At 40.4% G+C, this 7,617-nt stretch overlaps 1 long non-coding RNA gene across 1 annotated transcript; it reads right to left on the bottom strand.

Moving 5' to 3' along the window:
• Positions 1 to 4,110: 4,110 nt before the first annotated feature.
• On the bottom strand, positions 4,111 to 6,273 carry LOC119261764. Its single transcript, XR_005129180.1, has 3 exons — positions 6,090 to 6,273; positions 4,824 to 4,923; positions 4,111 to 4,188 (listed from the first exon to the last, which is right to left on the bottom strand). It is a non-coding gene; the product is annotated as an uncharacterized LOC119261764 (long non-coding RNA).
• Between the last annotated feature and the right edge of the window lie 1,344 nt (positions 6,274 to 7,617).

Here is a 7,617-nt window from a genome sequence, read left to right as displayed (position 1 = left end):
GACATTAAGGAGCACTGTTATGCTCTTTGGTTGAAGATTGAGAACGCATTCAAGGAGGAGGATGACCAGAACACCATCCAAGAGTCAGCTTAAAGCACCTCTGGGGAAAGCAGACATTCAACTAGCATTTAGCTTTTAGAGTATCACAAAAAGGACATCTTAACTGCTAATGGTCCAAATATAATTAATTCAGTTCATTTCTTAAATTCTTGTAATATTGCTGTATTTCTAACTTTTTATCTTTATTCATATATTTAAAAAAACATTTTTCTGAACAGTGAAGTTCTACTGAGTAGACCTTTGTATGATATGGGCAATGCATGAGAGTTGTAGCACAGCAAGCTCTGCCTGTTATGTGATGCAAACATAAACATAAATATAAAATACAACTTTTTGAAAATATGTCCGACAGCTGCATTTCATTTTCCTACACATGCAGGAGTTTAATGCTGATCATTCTAAATTATTAAAATTTCTCTTGGGGAATCAGCAGCACCTTTTCTCTTCTTTGAATCAACAAGTCTGTTTAATTGTTTAAATGTTTAATTTCGTAAAGTTAACGCCAAATATTTATTGATGTGGAGCTCTCAGGTTACCAGCTAATGTAAATTGCATGCTAGTAACTTACTGATTCAAAGCTGGACCAAAGAACCTCCACTAATGTCTTGTAGTAGACCCAGATACATCCTGCATAAAATTTCATGCAAAGAATATGTAATCATTCTGCTGAATTAATCCAGATACCTAACCTCTGTTACCTGTATGTCTACCTGTGGTAAATCACACACAGTAAAATCACTTACTTGACCTCAGCTTGTGTCTTTTTTTTTTTGCTAAATTTGAACCAATAAGGCTGCTCCCTGCAAACTGTTAAGGAGAAGATAACACAAAAAGAAGTACTATGAAATAATGATTTTTCTGGAGCAGAGCAAATTGATCAGATGACAACCATCACTGAGTAACCCTGAGTAGTGAGCTCCCAGGTCTTCTATTATAGATTCAAATATGTTCAGTGACAAACCCAATTCCAAATATTTTGGAATAGTAAGTAAAATGCTGTCGTGGAAATGTATTTAATTGTGTTGCAATACGCCTTTTGAGCAATTATGCTTAAGGATGATTCTAAATGTCACAGTGGCCGAGAGGTAGCGGGATTTTTTGTGTCTCATGAGATAAGAGGAAGTGACCTCGCTATGAGAAGAGAAACAGAGTGTGAAGATAAGAGCCAGCGAGAGAGCCGTAGCGCCTAGCCACAAGGCTACGGGTCGGATCTGGATGTTCTCGATGGCTGTTCTCAGTAAACAGGTCAGGTCAGCCTTCAGATTAGCTCAAGGACAGCGTAGAGAGCTTCATGGGTTTGCATGGCCGAGCAGGTGGATCCAAACCTTACATCACCAAATGCAATGCAAAGTGTCACTGGACTCTAGAGCAGTGGAGACGTGTTCTATGGAGTGATAAATCACACTTCTCCGTCTGGTAATCATATGGACAAATCTGGGTTTGGTGGTTGCCAGGAGAACGGTACTTGTCTGACTGCATTGTGCCAAGTGTAAAGTTTGGTTGGGGGGGAGGGGCATTTATGGTGTGGGGTTGTTTTGCAGGAGTTGGACTTGGCCCATTAGTTCCAGTGAAAAGACCTCTTCATGCTTCAGCAGACCAAGAGATTTTGGACAATTTCATGTTCCCAACTTTGTGGGAACAGTTTGGCGACGGCCCCTTCCTGTTCTAACACGACTGTGCACCAGTGCACAAAGCGAGGTCCATAAAGACATGGATGAGCAAGTTTGGAGTGGATGAACTTGACTGTCCTGCATAGAGTCCTGACCTCAACCCGATAGAACACCTTTGGGATGAATTAGAGCAGAGACTGTGAGCCAGGCCTTCTCATCCATCATCTGTATCTGACCTCATGAATGCGTGAAAAACTCCCAAAAACACACTCCTAACCCTTGTGGAAAGCTTTCCCAAAAGAGTTGAAGCTGTTTTTGGCCTAAAGGGTGGGCCAACATCATATTAGACCATATGTATTAAGAATGGGATGTCACTCAAGTTGTGTGACAATCGAAAACTTTTGGCCATATAGCATATGTATTAGCAAATACACAAATGTATGTTTCATAACTAAAACAGTATTTTTTGTTATGTAATTACACATGTATAATACAGTGAGTGATTTTAAGAACTATTGTTCTTGTAACTGGACTTTTCTGATTGTAACAGGTTTTTAATTACCTATAATTATACAAGTATTTACAATGTATCTGTAATAAAATTCAGCTAGCTGTAAAAACAACAATAATATCCTACTAGATATAGTTTGTAAGTGAACAGTTCATGTGTTTTGTGGGTACAGTGAAATTACAGACATTTCAATTAATTGCATACATTTACTTTTAAAGGTGTGTTCCATCACATTGCAGAATGGATTAAAGCCACAACTTGGTTGAATCTCAGGAATTCTACTACTGCTTGCTAAATATTAGGAAAATTGCTGTATCCTGTGTAGATGCAATGTTACGGTTATAAACGTTTTGCTAGAAACCTGTTCACTCTATCACACATGCAGTTATGTGACAGAAAATATCCTGCTACAACTATCAATACACACTTGTGTAATGACATGAATAAAACACTAAAATTGATACATGTGTATTTACATAAGCTGTACTTATGTAATCTATTTATAGTAAAGTAATTCTTTTGCACAAATGATATTCATTTGTAGCACTGAGATTCAATGAACACCTCCTCTTGCACGTCAACTGGTAGCATAACCACAAGTCTGACAGAGCATCACAAGTGGTTTTACTGTCATAAGTAGTGTCAACAGCTGTCTAAGCATTTCCTGTAAAATTTCACTGTAGGGCACTGTGTGGAAAGCTGTATGTCATCTACATAAACCCCTAATTAAAACTGAGAGAAACAAACATTTATAAATGCTCTTTCCAAAAGGTGTCAGCTGTCAAAAAGGCTGCTTTGGTCAAATTTGATGGCAAGTTGACATAATAACTATATCAAGTTACATCATTTTTGATGAAATTACATTGTGTTGCACAGCCCTCCATGTGCTTGCCAGAGGTAGACTGACTGCCATTAGGTACCGAGATGAGATCCTCAGACCCCTTGTGAGACCATATGCTGTTGCGGTTGGCCCTGGGTTCCTCCTAATGCAGGACAATGCTAGACCTCATGAGGCTAGAATGTGTCAGTAGTTCCTGCAAGATGAAGGCATTGAAGCTATGGACTGGCCCGCCGGTTCCCCAGACCTGAATCCGATTGAGCACATCTGGGACAACATATCTCGCTCCATCTACCAACGTCACGTTGCACCACAGACTGTCCAGGAGTTGGCGGATGCTTTAGTCCAGGTCTGGGAGGAGATCCCTCATTTGTTCTCAAGGGTCTCCTACATCATGAGCTTTGAAAATAGCCTCTCATGATATTGTGCTTTGTTGAGGTGGAAAGGAGGTTGCCTAGATCAGAGAAGCAGGGAGCTATGCTGCTTTACCATTTTCCGCATTTGCTGCAGGTGCTGAATTTTGTCATAAGCACTGTGCTCAGGGTCGGGAGCTTGTTTGAGAAGGTTCTTCAAAGGTCCTTTGAGCTTTGCGAGCTCTGCAGGGGTGAATCCTGTGCCTTCATGCCATGCAGAATTGATCTCAAACCTGAATTATGGTAGCCATCGATCCCACATGTGGTGTTTGTCCTGAACATAGGATGAGATCATGGATTTCAGTCCCTTGTTAATATGTTCGATGAGGTTGGTTTGTGGATGGTAAGCTGTTGTCAATTCTGTGTAACACCCCATTGCTTGCAAATTTCATCAATCAACTGGGAAGTAAACTGTGGTCCTTGATCTGAAACTAGGTACTTTGGAGTTCCCCAACATGTAAAAAAGTTCTCTGATCAGAACTGACACAAGCTGTGGTGTCTTAAATGTATGGTGATCAACCATGACCAGGAGATACTCATTTTGCTGAGGACTGCGAGGGAAAGGGCCCATAAAATCCAAACCCTACATGTAACAAGGCTCTACGGGAGCAGTGGACTGCAGAAGCCTGCTGAGCTTGGATATTCTTGGCTTGTACTTCTGTCAAACCTGGCACTGATTTCTGTACTCCCAGACATCCTTTCTGATGGTAAGCCAATAAGCCACATTGAGTATCCTCATCAGGGTCTTCATTCTGCCTAGAAAAGAAAACCACATTCAGGCATATGCACCTGAGGCACAGAACATGGTACTGGAAGGCAAAGTCTCTGAGGCTCTCTGTGGTCCCTTGTGGTGCCTTGACACCTTCCATGAACAACAGCTTCAGTTGGATTCCCATCCATGCTTGAAATGGAGTGGTGGACTGGAAAAGCAGTAGGAGTGGAATGGTGGAGACAGTAGAAAGTTAGGCATAGTGGACAGGAATGGGAGTGGATAGCAGGCTGTCAATCTTCTTGTCTCCGTGTTTGAGACAGCTCACTACCGATTGACCCAGGTCCTTTAATTTGAGCTCTGCAACCTCCATAATGTGCATAGTCTCTATTTCCAATGTGTAGCACATCTTCTCCTCCAAAGCATGTTTCTTTCTGGTCAGATCCTGGTCCCCCAGTCTACTGTCCAGGTCATACATGATGCGCATTCTATCTTACAGGGCTCCCAACCTCTGCTAACACCAATTGCTGGAGAAGTCTGACTGATCTTATCATGAAAGAGGAGCTCAGGTGGAGGTGGAGGAATGTCTAGGTTATCCCCTTCACTGATGTCATCTTCCTTTTCCTCAGAGTCCAGACACAGATTACTAAGTGTCCTAATGATGTCATTAAGAGGTTCTGACCTTGAAACAAAAGGACCAGCAGTGTAGTCAAGTAGTAGGCTAGGTCCATCCACTACCTCAGGCTGAGTGGCTGCCATGTTGTGTGGTGGTTGGAAAATGCCTGTGATTATTAATCAGAAATGGGAAGAACAAAGAAGTCAAAGTCAATCCCTGTACAGGCCATGAAATATATAAACACCCCGCAGGACCTTTTTGCTACTGAGTTAATCAAAAATGCAGATGTAACGACCACTCTTCGATCATCAACCAGTCGGACACAAGGGCTCGCTTTCCACTCTGTTTATTCTGAAACGGATTTTACAGTGTATTAATCCTCTCTTGCCTTAGATGGCTGCAGACCTCGCAAGCGTCCATCTCAGAGCTCTCACTCGTCTGATGAGCTCATAGTATTTCTTCACAAAAGAGCACTCCTCACATTACAATAGCATACACGTGATCGTATAGTTTGTTCATATCATACAAAATCCCAAAATCACAGAGAAAAGCGTTTTCTTTTTCCTCTTATGGCAAAACAAAGTGAACTTACTGCAGAACAAATACAAAACTAAGGCTGCTTGGCTAGCATCAGCGAAACGCACTGCACATTTCAGGAGGGAACAGACTGGGGAGCACATACCTGAAACGGATTTTACAGTGTATTAATCCTCTCTTGCCTTAGACGGCTGCAGACTTCACAAGCTGAACATATGAATATAAAGTAAGAAGGAATTAGAAGTTTTTATAATGGAACTTTGCTTCTGAGGGTGAATTTTAGCTGGCCATATAGCTAGCTACCGAGGCTCAGCTAGCTGAAGCACATGTCCGAGCAATAATTCAACAAAATAGCATTTCTAATCAAAACTACACTCTAAGATTACCACATGCTCATATAATGTGTTAGAACAATGTTTCAAAGTTTTTTTTTTCTATATGAACTGAATTAAAATATATATTAATGAGGAACCACAGCAGTTACACACCGTCCATCTCAGAGCTCTCACTCGTCTGATGGAGGTACGGCAGCAACAGAGGGACATAGTCTGCAGTGATGTCACAGCAAGAAAAGAATAGCTCCCTAAAAATATTTGTAAGGTTTTTTTCCTTTTTATATGAAAATATAAATAACTTTTTACAATTGTTCTTAACCTTTTTTACAAAGATGGAGTCATTTTGGTGAAACTCAATATTTTATCAACTGTTTAATTTCAACTCCGTTACACCGGGAACATCTTGGATTATACTAAATGAATGGACAAGCAAATGAGAAATACAAAAAAGATGATATACCTTTTTTGGTGTTATTGCAAAGATAAAAATGTGAACATGCAAAATAAATCAGTCCATCCTATCTCTACACAGAAATAAGTAATTTAACCCACAACTCAACACACACAAATAAAAAAAAAAGAGAGAAAAAAAGAATCAATGAGTCCATGTGGGCCTGAGGCCTCCTCAAGATTCCCAAAGTATTATTAAAAACAGCCAAATCAGTCCCCTATTTTTTTTGGAGTGACAGTGATGTGTGGAAACTGAGTTAGTCCCACAGTAGAATATCCATCACATTTCACACATATTCTCAGGTTCTCACATGCCTCTCTTGTCACCAGCAGTTCACAAATATGAACTTCAACCACCTTCTGTAAACACAGCTATTAACTGAAAAACTAAAAATGTGGCCTGCTAACACAAACTTTAGCTTTAGCATAAGTCCCAAACAAGCCTCAAAATAAGGTTTGTACCTAGCACAAAGTAAAAAAAAAAAAAATCAACACTTAGTGAATGAAAAGGGAATGTTCCTCAAAGGACTGGGAAAGTTGAACAGCAGACAACAGAGGTTTGTTTGTTGGAGTCCATGCTACTCAACTTCTTCTATGCAAGCATTGTATGGGATATTTAACACACTAAGATGAACTAGCTCCCTCTAGAGGCCTGGATGCATTAACATATATAGCCTCATAACCAAACACAAAACGCAACTACTGGAACAGAGGTAAATCTGTAACAACTGGACAACATTGGCTTCGTTATTTTTCTCTGCACAATAGAATTTGACTTGGATTATTTGATTCACATGTGAGAGATCTGCGGTATAGATGCCAACTTTCAGTTCATATTGTAGCAATAATATATCCTGTACATTTCATATTATATACACTTTATTGCCCCCCACATTATATATATATATATATATATATATATAATTCTTTATTTTTATATAGTACTTTATCAAGGACCCAAAGATGCTTACAATTCAAAGTACACAGATAACACACTAACACAGACAACAAGAGCACAATACTACAAACAAAAAGACAAGGCAGTATATGGGAGGTCATATGAAAGAGCAAAACAGACTGAGGGCAGGTTATGAGTGTGGTGGGGCAGACCAGTTATATAAGAAATGCTGGATAATGACAGGGTCAGACATTGAAGGCATAAGGGAGGTTATAAGCAAGTGCGAAAAGATAAGATTTCAGGTTAGACTTGAATATGGAGAGTGAATTTGATTGTCTGACCAGTAGTGGAAGAGAGTTCCAGAGTCTAGGGGCAGATCTGGAGAAGGCTCGGTCACCAAAGCCTTGGAGGTTAGACGGAGGGACGGTAAGTAGTCCAGCTGGAGATGACCTGAGAGAGTGGGGGGGTTTATAGGGAAGAAGAAGATCAGACAAGTAAGAAGGGGTAAGACCGTTAAGAGCTTTATAGGTGAGGAGAAGAATTTTGAACTGTATGCGATATTTCACAGGAAGCCAATGGAGACGTTGGAGAACAGGGGTAATGTGATGATGGGAGCGAGTGTGGGTGAGGAGACGGGCGG

This window comes from Pygocentrus nattereri, chromosome 20 (assembly GCF_015220715.1).
Source record: "Pygocentrus nattereri isolate fPygNat1 chromosome 20, fPygNat1.pri, whole genome shotgun sequence".
NCBI classification, from domain to species: Eukaryota; Metazoa; Chordata; class Actinopteri; order Characiformes; family Serrasalmidae; genus Pygocentrus; species Pygocentrus nattereri.
This window is presented reverse-complemented; position numbering and strand designations above follow the sequence as displayed.